This window comes from Petaurus breviceps, unplaced genomic scaffold, assembly GCF_028583685.1.
Source record: "Petaurus breviceps papuanus isolate PSGF00001 unplaced genomic scaffold, PetGlider_PUasm1.0 90775, whole genome shotgun sequence".
Lineage (NCBI taxonomy): Eukaryota > Metazoa > Chordata > Mammalia > Diprotodontia > Petauridae > Petaurus > Petaurus breviceps.
In genome coordinates this window covers 14,160,941-14,176,437 of record NW_027187342.1, presented here as the reverse complement: position 1 = coordinate 14,176,437, position 15,497 = coordinate 14,160,941, and the positions used below count along the sequence as shown (strand labels likewise).

At 40.6% G+C, this 15,497-nt stretch overlaps 2 long non-coding RNA genes across 2 annotated transcripts in view; one reads left to right on the top strand and one right to left on the bottom strand.

The window, feature by feature from the left end:
• Positions 1-541: 541 nt before the first annotated feature.
• Positions 542-15,497, top strand: part of LOC138146957 (uncharacterized) — an 18,952-nt gene continuing 3,996 nt past the window's right edge. Inside the window, exons 1-2 of the long non-coding RNA XR_011164674.1 lie at positions 542-1,370; positions 2,445-2,592. This is a non-coding gene — a long non-coding RNA (uncharacterized lncRNA). The remainder of the gene's footprint in view (positions 1,371-2,444; positions 2,593-15,497) is intronic.
• On the bottom strand, positions 619-4,243 carry LOC138146958 (uncharacterized). The gene is made up of 2 exons (XR_011164675.1): positions 2,961-4,243; positions 619-2,805 (listed from the first exon to the last, which is right to left on the bottom strand). It is a non-coding gene; the product is annotated as an uncharacterized lncRNA (long non-coding RNA).

Sequence of the window (15,497 nt, the reverse complement as noted above, 5' to 3'; positions counted from 1 at the left end):
ATCTTCTCTTCTTTCCTAATTCTTCTACAGCCCCCTTATTTTTATTCAACATCCCTCAATTGCATCTGAGACTACTACCACTCCCCCCGCCCCCCCACCCCAGCCATGAATTGTTCCAGCGACTCCCAGAGGGTGGTATTCCCAGTTTGGGAACCTATGCTTGTTGATTGCCCTTCACCTGAAAAACTTAATCACACTAAAGTGTTACTCAACTAAGCATTTGCATTTTAAGTCTTGTGTCACAGAAGACTTTGTCCCTTGGTTTAAAGAAAAATGTAGAATTTCAGCAGCAGAAGCAGCAGTCAGGAGTTGGTTTTTCCTCCCACTGAAGGAAAGGAACCCAAGAAGTTCCACTAAGTCTATTAAAATGGCCTTGACAATAAATCAGATAAGAGTCACCTTAGAATGATTTGGAGGGAGGGTAGGACATTTCCTGATCTTCCAGATCTTGATGAAAAGCTGATTCAGGCTGCTGCAGGGATAGTCCCAAGAACTGCTGGCAGGTTAAAAGGAACCTATGGATCTTCCAGCACCTGGGGCCTATCCTGTTGTAGGTCTATTCTCCTTTGTTAAAATTTTCTCCTTCCTCTCCTACCTAGCCTTCACCTAATACCTTCATTTCTTTCATTTTGTCCCAAAGTTTCTAGTGGCTTTTCATGTTGTGACTCTTTGATTTCTGGCTTTGGTAATGAAATCTCTAACAGGGAAGTTTGCTGTGGGGATACATTTTCTTTGCAAACCAAGGTATCACTACACCCACGAAAATTCACAATTCAAAGTGGGGTTTGCCACAGTGTGAAATAAATTATACGGACAAAAAGGAAGAGATCCCTTCTAACCGGGTGACTTAATAGACCAAATCGGAACTTGCTAAGCATTTCTCTCCCTTGCTGTGTTGCTACTCTGTCATTTGGAGTTTTGTAAGAGAGTTTTTAGTTATCAGAACTTTCACCCTGGGTGTGAACCCAACTTCACCAACTTCCAATAGTTAGGGTCCAAAATAGGCCCAAACTGCTACCTATCTTAGTTGAGAAAAGAAGAAATAAACAATCTCTCTCCTGGGGAAGAGCTTCTTTTTGATACCCAAACCCCAAGATCACAAATCACAGTTAACCTTGAATGAAGAGTGCCTGATGGTAATGGGGCGTGGACCCTTTTCCTTCTGGCCATGGCCCAAAAGAGCTTCCCAAACCACCCCAGTCAGCCAAGGAGGGGCACCCATTCCCAGGCCCCATTGTCTCAGGAAAGGGAGGGTCACAGTCTATTCCACCTTTCTGCTACAATCCCACTCACATTCCACACTTGAATGCAGTCTCCAAGTCCAAGCAAGTTAAGAAAGCTGTGTATCCTGACACTTAAATTGGATCCTGGTAATTATCTCTCAATCCTAGCCTGCCCTGTGCTTCTGCCTGGCTTTTTATAATAGCTAAAGTTACTCACCCTCTTTTTAAGTACATTGTGCAAAAGGCATAGGCCAACTTCTGATATATTCCCACAAGAAAAATTAAATACCAGTAACATGTGTTTTAGTGAATTGGGTCCCTCAATTTGCATCTTATAATAAGGATGTTATCGTATTGGTTTATAGCTCAGCTCTTTAGTTTTTATCTCTCTGGGGCTAGATTTCCCCTCATGAGTTCAATATAAGTCTGTGAACTAATGCAATTTTTAAAACACTTTTCTTCTGTGTTAACATTAACACCCTTATGAGTAACAGGGTTTTACTCTCTTAAGTATACAAAATGTTTGCAGTCACTAGAGAATGTGGTGGGATATTAGCCCTTAGTGATATCCAGAGCCCTGCTAAGTAAAGGGAGTCGAAGTACTTGTCTGGTCAGAGAAGAAAGGAAAAATCTTTTTTTCACCTCCATGTACTGAGCCATAATCTCTTGTGTGTTCATTCTCTTACATTTAGATTAATTATAAAACATTGTCACCAGAATATTAAAGTAATGTTTAATACACAAAAGGGAATAAGGTATTCCAGAAAATGCATAATTTCCCTACCATGATTTCACTGGTAGCATATAATATAATCTTTTGATTGCCAGCTATAGAAATATTGTGACTAAGCTTTCACTCGCGTTTTATTTTTGCAACCATCTTGTCATAGCACTCTGAAAACTGTAAGCTTGGCCCATCAAAAAAAAAAAAAAAACCCAACAACCAAGAATGCCCATGCTGGAGAGTTTCTCAATTTGGTTCCAAAGGAGGCAGTAGTAGGGGTAAGAATGGATCATAAGACAACAGGGCCGTAAGGGTTAGAACTGGAAGGGAGAGCAACCATTTAGTCCAACCAGGCAAGACAGAAGAAAGAAGAACGATGTGTCTATTTTACCTTGTACTTCACTCTTCCTAATTCTGAGCAGGTGTATGTTAGGTTCAGATATGTTATTTTACTAAACAAACTAACTCTTAACTCCTCCTCTCCTCCCTTCCCACAGTACCCAATGCATACACCAAATGTATCTTTTGAAGATCAGAAGATGTCAAAACTCTTCCTTACTGGAAATTAAAAATTCTCTCCCTAGATTCAGATTTTCCAATCTCCAGACATCCTGGAGGAATTGTTTGAATCAACACAATGTTGTGGTAAGTGGAATGTTCCTCTCTGTCAGCGGCTGAAGAGGGACCTGTGCTGCTCAGGGTATTGCTTCTGGGGATTGTTGCCTCAGCGATTTCCCTCTAGGTCACTGCATTTGATCCCTGCCTGTGTTGGTTAACGACCAAGTGTCGTTGCCAGCGGAAGGCTGACGTCCTTCGAGGTCTCACTCCAGGTCCTCTGCAGCTGAAACTTTTCAGCCTCTAGAAAAAAAAAATACTCTTGGCTCATCAGCACTTAAGTTAGATAAAGTTCCTGCCCCATTCCCATCGGGCAGCCTCACTCACAGCCATGATAACTTAAATTTGAGGCTTCCTTATTTTTTTTTCCACTGGTAATAATAATAATCCTCACTTACCCATGGCAAATGAAGGGGCTGCCTCCAGCCTTGTTTATCTTTTTTCCACTGAAGTTTTCTCATGCCCTTCTCCCTGCCACACCTATACCCCTAGGATCCTAGATCTGAGAACCTAGGAGTTCCTACCCTATCTGTCTTTATCTGACAAGCTAAATCCTGAGGCTTATTAACCTCCTTTATTTTCTTTTTTTTTCTTTTTCTTTTTTTTTTTTTGCTATTTGGAGGGGGGAAGGCAGGGCAACTGGGGTTAAGTGACTTGCCCAAGGCCACACAGGTAATAAGTGTTAAGTGTCTGGATTTAAACTCAGGTCCTCCAGATTCCAGGGCCAGTGCTCTATTTACTGCTGCCCTCCTTTATTTCCAATCTGGCCTTTTGAGTCAAAATTAAATCTGGTTTCCAGGAGGAGGTAGGGGAGGTTTACCCCATAATTGGCTATCCTACAACTATCTTGTAGACACTATCAGTTACTCAGGCTAGAAAAGAATCAACTGTCTTGACTACTTTTTTTCCTTCCTCTTTGCTTGTAACTAGAAGGGGAAAGAAAAAAAAAAACACAGCATTACCCTTCGAATTGTTGAGGAAAAATGTTGAGGAAAAACAAGGGCCAAAATGAACAAGGCTTATTTAGAGAAAGTTCTGGAAAATTATCCAATACTGAATACAAGTGACATTTCATTGTAAAGTTCTAACTCTCTTCTCTCTTTCTTCAGAGTAGAAAAATAAGGCAAGAAAAATGAGGGCCTAGTAGATGATGGGCATATGTACCTTCATAAATATAAATAACCCTACCAAGGTGAAAATATACCATAAGTGAATTTGTAGTTAAGAAATATAATTCAATTCAATTTAATAAATACTTATTAAGCACCTACTATGGCCAAAGCATATGCTCGGTATTGGAGAAATACATATACAGAATAGAGCAGCTTCTATCCTCAAAGAGCTTAAATTCTTCTGGAGAGTGAATGACTTCCAGAAGAGAATGTATAGATAGAGAGTAGTAGGGACAAAGAAGGGGTTAGGGTCCATGCTCTAGGAAAAATCTGAGGAGGAAGAGAAGAGTAGGAAGGAAATCCAGGAGGGCTTCACAAAGAAGTTAGCACCTGAACTGATCCTAAAAGAAAAATAAAGTTTCTAGAAGGAGAAACTGAAGGGGTACGTTCCAGGAAGAAGGGAAATACTACACAAATTAACAAAGGCAGGAAACAGCATGTAAGATTTGGAGAACAGAAAATGCAGAAAAAGTAGTGATGTGAAGTAAGCCTGGAAAGGTAGGTAGGTGATAAGAGTGTGGAGGGTGTTAAGGTTATATTCATATAGAAGCTAGAGTTTATCTCTAATATCTAAAGCTCAATATTACTCCACCCAACTAATGTCTAACATAAGTTATTACCCAACTAATGCCTAACATTACCCTGGAGGGCTAGCTAATGTCACACCTAAAACAAAAGACAAGAAAATCTGCCCCATTCAGGAGTGCACTGTTGATGAACCTTATTACCAACCACTGGAAAGAATGTGCCAGATCAGTAATAATAACAAAAATAGTTTTTGAACTCTAAGGTGTCACCTCACACCAGCCATATTGGCAAAGATGAGGACTGGTGAAAATGGCATCAGTAAGAGGGGCTAAGAGAGGATATGTACATGAATGCACTACAGTTCAAACTATGAATTGGTTTAGCCTTTCTGGAAAAAAATTTGGAACCATACCTAAAAAGTCACTATCCTTTGGTTAACCCCTTATTATAACTACAAGGCATAAATCTCCAAATGGTCAAAGACAAAAAGAAGAACCTGACAGGTACAAAAATATGTAGAATTCTTTGTGGTGGCAAATAATCAGGAACAAAGTGGGCGTGCATCATTTAGAGGATGGCTGAATAAATCATGGCACAGAAAGGTAATAAGGATATTGTACTGTAAGAAATGCTAAATATGAAGAATTCCAAGAAACCTGGAAAGATTTTGTATGAACTCATGTAGAGTAAAATGAGAACCAGAACAGATCTATACTAAGACCACAATAATGTAAAGAAAAACTTCAGAACTCTGATCAATGCAGAGACCAATCTTGACTTCAGAAGATTGATGATGATGATAGCACTTATCATAGAGAGATTAAAAGTGCAGAATAAGATAACTATTTCCAAATACAGTCAATGTGATGATATGATTTTATTTCTTTGTTGTAAGATGTGGAAGAGTCATGAGGGGATAAGTTAGTGGGAAGTTATAGAGAAATAAAAAAGAAAATAAAGAGCATCAATTTTTAAAAATTCACAGAATAAAACAGAAAGAGGTTTAGAAAGGGATACCAAAAAATAGAGCAATGTTGTTACTACCTTGCTCAATTGTATATATACTTTTAAAATCAAATTATGTAACAAGGTCAAATGTAAAACCTCTTTTTTTGTTCCTTATATATCAGAATGTTTCTGATGACTGTTAAGTTCATAGTGAAAAAGGATAAATGAGTGAACAGGTGAAAACACTAAAGAAAGATATAATCATTAATTCAAAAATGTATCCACAGCAAAAGTCAGTGTGAATGCTGATTATTTCCAACAGGCATACCATTTCTAGGTATACCATTGACAGAACACATGAGAGTATGTATAAAAGACACACAGAATTCCCTATAGACTCTACAGTGTAGTATTGGTCCATGCCAAGAAAAAAAAGCTAAAGACCAAAAGGGGAGTCCAGGGAGACACTCCTAAGAGAAGAGGAGAAAAAGTAAGTAGCAATTTCCATTATAGACCAAGAACAGAGCATAGAACGGTTTAGCAAAAAGAACACTGAATTGGCAGTCAAAGGACCTGGCTCTCATCCTCCCTCTGCCACTAACTGTGTGACCTTTGGCACTTCACTCACATAATCTAGATCTCAGGTTTCTGGTCCATAAAATAAGGGAGTCAGACTATGGAATGTAAGTTCTTTGAGAGTAGAGCTTTTTTCATTTGTATTTGTGTGTGTGTGTGTGTGTGTGTGTGTTTGCATTCCCATCTGTAGCCAGACACATAGTAGGAATATGAGAACTACTTATTGACTAATTGACCAGATGATCATTAAGCAATCATTTGTAGCTCAGATGTGCTATTGATTCTCTGAAATGGATACTTGGTGTCACATATAACTGAACATCGTCAGTTCAGCCCTGTATCTGGGAATAGAGGGAAAAGGAGGGCAGAAAGACAAAGAGAAAGTTGACATCGGTGAAGTAGTGAATTCTTAGCTTAATTATGCTAGATTCTGCTTTCAAGACATGCTGTCCTCTGAATTTCATTTTAAGCTGCTGCAGAAGGACACGAAGTGAGGCCTGTGGTCAATCAACCCAATAGTTTTCAACAGACTTCTTGAAAATACTTGAATGGAAAGGAGGAAATGCCTAAATCCTTTTCACAAAACTTAAGTTATTTGGGGGTCTCTGGTCCTTATAAATTACTCTCAAAAATCTCTGGCCTTTTTCAGCTTGATTCCACCATTGACAATGGTTGACAATGAATCAATTCATAATCAATTATTAAGTGCCAATTCTATACTAGATGCTGAGAATACAGAGACAAATAATGAAACAATCCCTGTTCTCAAAGAGATTACATTCCGAGGAGGGGGAGGGGAGGGCAAGGAGAACAACACGGACATAAGTGAGTATATATAGAACAAATGAAAAGAGAACAAATACAAGGTAGTTAGGAAGGCAGAGTACTAGATCTTGCCCTTGACCAGTGTCTTATATAGGGGTTGAAGGGTGGGGAGTGGGAATGGCAACATTTACTTTTATTACTCTTCTCCCTCCTCACCCATCCAGTTGGAAAGATCAGAAGGCCAGGGGTGATGAAAGCCCTGCCCAGGACCCTCTGCCAAATTTACCAAAGGGTTAACATCTTGATCAGTGGGAAAAGTCAAACATGGCTTGCCAGTAAAGAGTAAATTTCTAGTAATTAACAGTTTCTGGCCTTGCAGATTTTTTAGCTACAGTCAATTCCTTTGATGTATTGTTTTATATTAGAGAGGTTCTTACCCTGTAGTCCATGAATTTGTTTGTTTATTTTGATAGCTGTATTTTAATATAATTTGTTTTCTTTGTAATCCTGTGTATTTTATCTTATGCATTTAAAAATATTTTTCAAGAATGTGTCCATAGACTTCACCAAAATTCCAAAGAGGTCCATGACACAAAAAAAGTAGAAGGGACTTTGATTTGTTTAAAAAAAAAAAAGCAGCCATCCAATGAAGTTATTCTTTTGTTGATTTCCTTATATAGCCTGTGATCAACTATCCCCAAGCAAGTATATAAACTTGGTATATTCCTGTGAGTAGTAGGGTGCTTAGAACATAGGATTTTTGAGTCAGAAGAAAACTTAGAGATCATTGAAGGCAAAACCCACGTTTTACAGAGAAGAAAACTAAGGCCCACAGAGGTTGAGACCTCCCCAAGGCAAAGCTGGCTTTTAGCTAGTATGTTCTTTTCACCCCACCCAGGGCCTCAAAAACCCCATATCCTTGAGTAGATATGGAATAAAGAGGAGGAAAATGCCTTAATAACCTTGTCGAGTTGCTATTATCGTATTCAATGTGCAAACCAGCTGTCAGTGCACAAAAGACAACTTATGGTTCACACTAAGCCAGTAACTCACTCTGGACCTCTAAAGCTGGTTGCTTGGTTCTTTTATCTACACAGGTAAAGTAAATTATTTATTGGGAAGTCTTGGAAATGCCAAATGTCCTTACCAATCTTAGCTGCTCAGTGGGATTCTAATTGACTTAATCCTCTGTTGATGGCATAATTCCTAGAGGGCAGGGACCTTATTTTGTACCTTCTTGTATTGCTCACTGTACCTAGCCCAATAACTTGCACATAGTGGGTGCTCAGGTAATATCTATTGAATGAATGAATGAAGTAATAACTTGCACATAATTGGCACTCAGTTAATATGATTGAATGAATGAGTGAATGAATGAATGAAGTACTTAGCCCAATAACTTGCACATAAAGCGTGCTCAGTTAATATCTATTGAATGAATGAAGTACCTAGCCCAATAACTTGCACATAATTGGCACTCAGTTAATATGGTTGAATGAATGAATGAATAAGTGAGTGAGCAAATGAATGAAACCTGATACAATATAACTCACATAAACAAATTCTAAAGGCAATGTGAAAAGAGGGCTGACAGGGGCAGCTAGGTGGTGCAGTGAGCAAAGCACCAGCCCTGGAGTCAGGAGGACCCGAGTTCGGTTCCGGCCTTAAACACTTAACACACACACACACACACACATACACACACACACACACAACTAGTCGTGTAACCTTGGGCAAGTTATTTAACCCCAATTGCCCTCAAAAAAAAAAAAAGCAAAAAATAAATTGGGGCGGCTAGGTGGTTCAGTGAGTAGTGCCAGCCCTGGAGTCAGGAGGACCTGAGTTTGGATTCGGCCTCAGACATTTAACACACACACAAAAAAAAACCCAGCTGTGTGACCTTGGGCAAGTTACTTAACCCCAATTGCCCTCCAAAAAGCAAAATAAAAAAAAAAAAGCTGACTCTGGAATCAGATGGACTTAGATCCAAATCCCCCCTATTGCACTTACTATCAATATGACCTTGAATAAGTCCCTTCAGTCCTTTGGGCCTCAGTTTATCTGTAAAATGAAGCAGTTGGACTACATGGCCACTAAGGTCACCTCCAGCTCAAGATCTGGGATCTTATGATCCCCATCTAGGGCAGGTGATGTTATGAAGGGAAGCACTCTGGGAAATAGCACTGGCCACAAGTCCTACTGAGTAGGACATGGGAGGCAGAATACTCTTTGCAAAACATCTCATGGGTGGTCTGTCTACACATGATGAGCAAGAATTCATTTCCAGTGCCATGAAAGTGCTTAATAGACGTTTATCAGATTGAGTTACCTTGACTTTCCAGCCACTTAAAAGAACATACTATTTCCCCATGTTTTGATGCTTACTCCAATGGGCCAGTGATCTCATCAATAGAGATACTTCCTCTAATGTTCTCAAACACAGAGTAGGCATATCTCCTCTTCCTTACTCTGACCTATATCTTATACATCCTTTACAGGGCATCCACCCATTGTTCTGGGAACCTTTCTTGAGATATCTTGACTTTGTGGTATACTAATAGAAAGCTGCCCATCAGCAATCCCTCCATCTTCCTACTCTCCTACATTTGCATAGTGTTTCACTATTGGCAAAGTATTTTCATATCCACTGTCTCATTTAGCCCTCACAACAACTCTGTTAGGTAGATTGTTGTCATTTAGTCATTTCAGTCATGTGACTCTTCAGAGTTTTCTCAGCAAAGATGCTAGAATGGCTTGCTATTTTCTTCTTCAGCTCTTTTTTACAGATGAGGAAACTAAAGCAAACAGGGTTAAGTGACTTACCTAGGGTCACACAGCTAGTAAGTATCTGCGCTCAGATTATCTGTGCCTGGATTTGAACTCAGGGATATGAGGCTTCCTGTCTCCAGGCCCAGTACTCTATCCACTGCACAACCTAGTTTATTAGACCCTTTTTATAACTGAGAAAACTAAGGTAGGAAAATGGTTTAAAAAACTTGCCCAAAGTCACAAAATGAGTAGAAGAACCAGATTCAGATTCCTATCTTGAATGAATAAATAAATGCTTATTTGGTGCTACTATGTGTCAAGTACTGGGCTATGGGCTGAGTATACAAAAAGAAAATCAAGGCTATCCCTGTTCTCAAGGAACTCTAATGGGGGAGACATACATCTAGGAGAGTTTCACTGTAAGGTGGATAGAAAGGCCCAGGGTCCTTAGGGTACAGCAACAGGGCAGTTGGTAAGGCCCCGTGGTGTTCTGTATTACCCAAAGGATTTTCATTGGTGATTTCTATTCAAGATGGTAGTCCTGGACTATCCTAGCTACCGTTCTCTCACCACAGCCATTCCAAAGTTCCAAGCCTTGAAAACCCAAAAGATCACAACAATCTAAAATGAGATAGTATTCTCTACTCACTTCTTCCTCTTACAAATGCCTAAAACTTTATTGTTCATCAAATTCCCTGCCCCTGCCTTCTGCCAATCTAGGGATTAAGTAACTCTGGAAATAGGCAAATATTTTTGAACAAGTCCTGGCCCTCAGTTTCCCACTCATCTTTCACTCACTTCTATGAAAGCTCCTAAACTCCCAATCCAATGGAGGAAAAGGTTCTTTGGTCATAGCCCTCAGAGAAATGTAAAGGAAATGGGGAAGAATGGAGCCTCACCTCAGGAGCATAGAGCTAGATACTCTCAGTGCCTTTTCTTCAAGAGTAGAACTACCAATCCTAAGATAAAGTATGGCCAAGATAAAATCCACCCTAGAGCAATGCAGAATTTAATCACTGGAAAGGTTGGGATCTTCTTAAACGTTATGAGAACTTTAATTTCCTGATACTGTTGCTTAGAGGTTGTTTGAGTTGGTTTGTTTTTTTTTTCCTGAGACATGAAGTTATGAGGAAAAGCAATTTGTCTGTGAAAAGCAAATTCAATCCTCAAGATGGAAAATAAGGAATTATTTCCTTGTCCACATCCAGTCATCTTCCATTTACCATTATTTTGTTTTCAGGTTCTCTGTATCCAGTGGGGCAGTGATCTCAGAATTTCTTATTGCCAAATAGACCCATCCTCACAGGCTATCTTTTACTCCTGGGAAGTAGATGGAAGGTTGGAGTCATTATCCTCATTTTATGGTTCAGAGTTACTGAAGTAAGAAAGGGAATAATATTAACACATTTACATAGTACTTCACAGTATATAAAGACTTTTTCTCCCAACAACCCAGGGAGGTGGGCTGTGGGAGTAATTTAACATACCCATTTTACAGATGGGGAAACTGGGACTCTGATAGATTTACTGATTTTCCTAATGGTGACACAGCTGATAAATAGCAAAGCTATATGCAAACCTAAGTCTTAGGACCTCCAGGACAGAAGTAGTGTTGAGATCAGGGAACCATAAATGTTGAGGTTTAAGGTTTAGGGGTGTGTGGGACCCCAAAATACCAATACACCGGGTCCTGCCAAATGAATTCGACTCAAGTCTTCTCTCAGCCAAAGAAAAGCAAAATTTATTAGAGATTCTCCATAATGGGTAGACTCTTAAGGAGCCTCGGTACCTGTGATGCTTGTACTGAACAAGTGAGCCAGAATAATCTGAATAAGCCTGCTAGATAATTCTCCAGGCTCCTTCATGGAGGCAAGATGGAGCTTATATACAGAAAGTTTGTGGGAGGGTTCTAGGGGTGGTCTGGAGGAGGAGTTTAGGGAGGGTCTTCAGTCAAATGAGGTCAGACTCCAGTAATGAGAGATTAAGGGTGGGAAATAGCTGGAAGCTACAGAAAATGGAGAGCTAGGTTAGTTTAAGGGTAACAGATTTGGGCCTAGATATTTTGGGAGGATCAAGGGTGGGAACTAGCTGGACAATGGAGGGCTAGGCTAGTAACAGAGATTTGGGCTAAGCTATAATGAAATGCTTATGGCCTCAGGCAAATGCCTCGTGTAGGAAGATTCAAGGAAAGCTCTAGGGGGGTTCCCAGAGTCTGTACCTCATCAGTAGGTGGTATTCTGCTAGCTTCCCATAAATCTAGATACATTCTGGCCCCATATTGCCACTGTTAAAAAATGGGCAGTAATTAGAATCCAGCTCCTCTGGCTCCCCATATCAACTGGCTCCAAGATCACTATTCAGTTGTCTGGGCAGTGATGCAAGGGTGGGACTGAGAGAGAGGGAGGAGAGGGCAGAAAGAGTTATAACTATCCCACTGACACATGAACCTCAGAAAAGTTATTCTCAAGAACTTTCAAAATTTGAATGATTATACATAAAGGCTGAAAGATAGATATTGGTGTTATAGACAAAGACCAGGAAAAAAAAAAAACTGTATTTGGGGAAGGCTTTAAGAGAAAACTATTTCCATCTCTGTTAGGAAAGAGCTTTCAGTCAGTCCCTTTAAGAGGGATGTCTACATTATGACCTTCCCCCTTTGTGTGCTAAGACAAGCAATAGACCAAATTAGTGACTCTGAAAATGGGCCTGAACAGCTTTCTGTAAATACTGGAGCAGAAAATTTTCTGTGCAGCTCTGGGTTTGCTGGCTACATTCTGAAAGGGAAAAGACAAATCAGCAGGGAGAAAGGAGCAGAAGGGACAGAAAATCCAGCAGGGGTTGACTGTTTGCATTACTGTCTAAGGAAATTCAAGGAACTATCACTGGGAAAAAATCAGGCAAATTACTTCCGATCAGACCATCCTCAACAGGGATATTTGATTTGCTATTCCTCTGCTGGGCTTCACGCTGTCTCACTCCTATTTCGGCCTCTACCTTGTCTGCTCAGCTCTTAACAGCAACTGCAGCCCTATCAAGTCTTGAGAAATTCAGTCAGCCCATGTCCACTCAAAGAAGTAAATTTGAATCGAAGTATTGGGAGAGAAGGATGGAGATGAAGGAGGGGGGGAAGGGAGGGAGAGAGAGAAGAGAGAGAAGAGGAAGAGAGGGGGGTGAAGGGGGAAAGAGGGAGGGAGAAAATCAGAGAGACAAAAAAAGAACAAATGATGGAGAGGGAAGGAAGGAAGAAAAGGAAGAAGGAAAGAAAGGGAAAGAAAAGAAACATAAGAAAATCATAATAACAGCAATAGTAGATCCTATAAAGGTTGTAGCTAAATGCATATACATCTCTAAACAGAGTAGAACTCCAAAACAGAAAGGAAAATATCATGTTCCTTCCTGCAACCAAAAAGAAGATCCAGCATCTGTAGCATATTAAAAGGAGTAATCTCCCCAAAGCAGAGTGATACACTATTTCAATTTAGCCTTCCTTGTAGTTGATAGTTGTTCTGCCACCTTTGAACACAAAACTAAATATGCTACATGACAGGATCCCAGTACTGCTATTGGCTATTTGGATTACCTAACAGGATGTGATGTGAAGTTGGAATTAAAATAAAGTGGGTGTTTTTCTTCTGTGTTTTTTTAAGATCCTGTCTAGAGAATGGAACAGGATGTTAGATCCGTTTAAGTTATTTGAGCTAGCTTGTTTTGATGAGTAGCTCTTTTTTAAATGCCCTTTTCATTTTAACCTATTTAAAAGGCCATCACCTGGCGGATTCTTGATCCCCAAATTCATTTCCACCTCTGAACCATAAAGTGAAGCAAAGCCCCTCCCAGGTACTGACCTAAATGCCCTCTGGCTTGGGGAACATGGCTTGGAAGCAAATGACATAAAGGACAGGTTAAATAAATGCTCCCAAAGGAATGAAAATCTAAACCTGTTTAATTCATTCCTCTTCTGTATATTTGCCTACTGCAGGCCAGAACCACTGCCCAGACTGGCTTTTTTTTTTCTTTCATCCCTTTCTTTCTTAAATTATTCTGTAATTATGTTCAATAGCTTCTGTATCTTTATTAAACATATTGTTGAGAAAGATTTGCTCCAAGTAATCCAGTGTTGTGGGAAAAAAAGAATACTGGATTAGAAAATCTGTGAGTTCTGGTTCAGAGTTTACAACTTTCAAGCTTATTGACCTTAGATAACTCACTTAACTTCTCTAAGCCTCAGTTTCCTCACTTGTAAAATAGAGCTAATGCTTGCCTAGTCTGCTTCACAGACTCATTACTTCAATTTTTCCATGTGTGAGATCCCCTTTTCCTATTTTATCCTTTCGCCAATCTCAGTTGGGATTTGAAGAGACTGATGGAGAAGTAACATTTCTTTTAATAATGGGAAATTTGACCTCAAAGTCAGAGAATAGACCAGAATGGCCACAGGCAGGGGTGTGCTGGAGCCAGTACATTCTGGCTTAGAAAATCCAATTATTAAATTTACAGTGTGAATTTAGGCCTTGGAACCTGGCAAATGCTACAGATCAGAACTTGATTTATTGTTTTATTGATTGTCTAGACTTAAGAAAGTGAAGGAGAAAATGTTAGTAATATAGGTTAAACTTAAAAGTGTGTCTTGCATATGCTCCTACCCACCCACCCAAGCCGGTTGTTAAACATTAGCCAGTATATCCTTGGCCAATGGTTTTCCTTGCCAGGATCTGTTTCTTAGTCTATTTTCCTTCTTCCATAAGTGCTGCCCTATGTGTGGAAAAAAGCAGTCAGAAGTCCCTGGTAAGGACAGAATACTAAATATGAATAGGAGTGCATAAGCCTTAAGACCTGGCAACTAAGCAGCACAGTGGATAGAATACTGGCCCTGAAGTCAGGAAGACTTGAGTTCAAATCCAGCCTCAGATACTGTAGCGGCAAGCACCCCAAGCACGTCCTCAGGGTTTGCTGCCCATACAGGTTCTTGGATCTGCTTTGTTAAAGGAAAGCAACTCAAAATGGGTTAACAAGCTTACTTTAATCAGTCAGACATATATCATTTACCTTTTTCAGGGGAAAAGGTCAGCACCCCGAACTTCAAAGTATACAGGCAGAATTATCAAGACAGAAACAGATCAAGTAGACAGATTTCCAAACTGTCCAGCCATTACATCCATACCCAGTCAACATCTGGGTTTCCACATCTGGGTTTTTCAAAGCCGGGGGGGCCCTGGACAACGGCTTCCCAGAATACAGATCAAATCACAGAATACTTCTCAAAGTGAGCCCCCAAAACAAAGCTACACATCAGAGCTTATATAGCCTTCTCCTGGCTCAGAGAATGTAACAACCTTATTGACCCACTGGCCAATCAAAAAGTATCTACTGAAAAACAAGCCTCCCACCCCAGGCTTCAGGTGCACTTTAGCCTAGGGGCAGGGAAGATCTTCCAAATTTGCATTCCCATTACATTGGGCCCCAAGATCTTTCATGCCCATAGCATAGACAATTTACTTTTGAATCAGCACTAAACATCTCTTAGGTCACATTTTCAAAGTACAGAACTAAAGTTACCAAAGTGGCCACTGGGCCTTAAACAAACACAAAGTACATTGAATCATCACCTCAATTCAAAACAAGAGTTCAAACAAAGCTCTCTGGGGAAAGGGGGAGGGGGGGAGGGGTATTTTTCCCCTCACACAGCTCCAGCCCCTGCCTTCAAGCACAGAGAGGGGGCTGGGCAACAAAACCAACAAGGTGGGGTCCCTGGGGATCCAAGGCACTTCATCCCACCCACCATAGTCACAAGTCCATCCTCCCCCAGGGTCCCAAACTGTGGGAAGCAGCCAGGAAACACACTCAGTGCCCCTGCTTTGCTGCTCAGTTCTTATCTTTTCCTGTGGCTGAATTCTGAACTCCTGGGCTCCTTCTCCTCCCGCAGGCGGCAGCCGCTCCTGGCTTCTGCCCAGGTCCCGATGCAGGCAGCTCACCATTCCTGCTCTCAGCTCAGCGAAGTCTGCATGCAGGCCATTCTTCTCTCCTGCTCCGCGGCTCCACAGAGTCACAGCTACCACAACTGGGAAACAAACAATTATCCCAGCCCCCATACTTTCCTTTTACTCTGCAGATCCTGTTCGTGACGCCATTTTGTAGCGGCAAGCACCCCAAGCACGTCCTCAGGGTTTGCTGCCCATA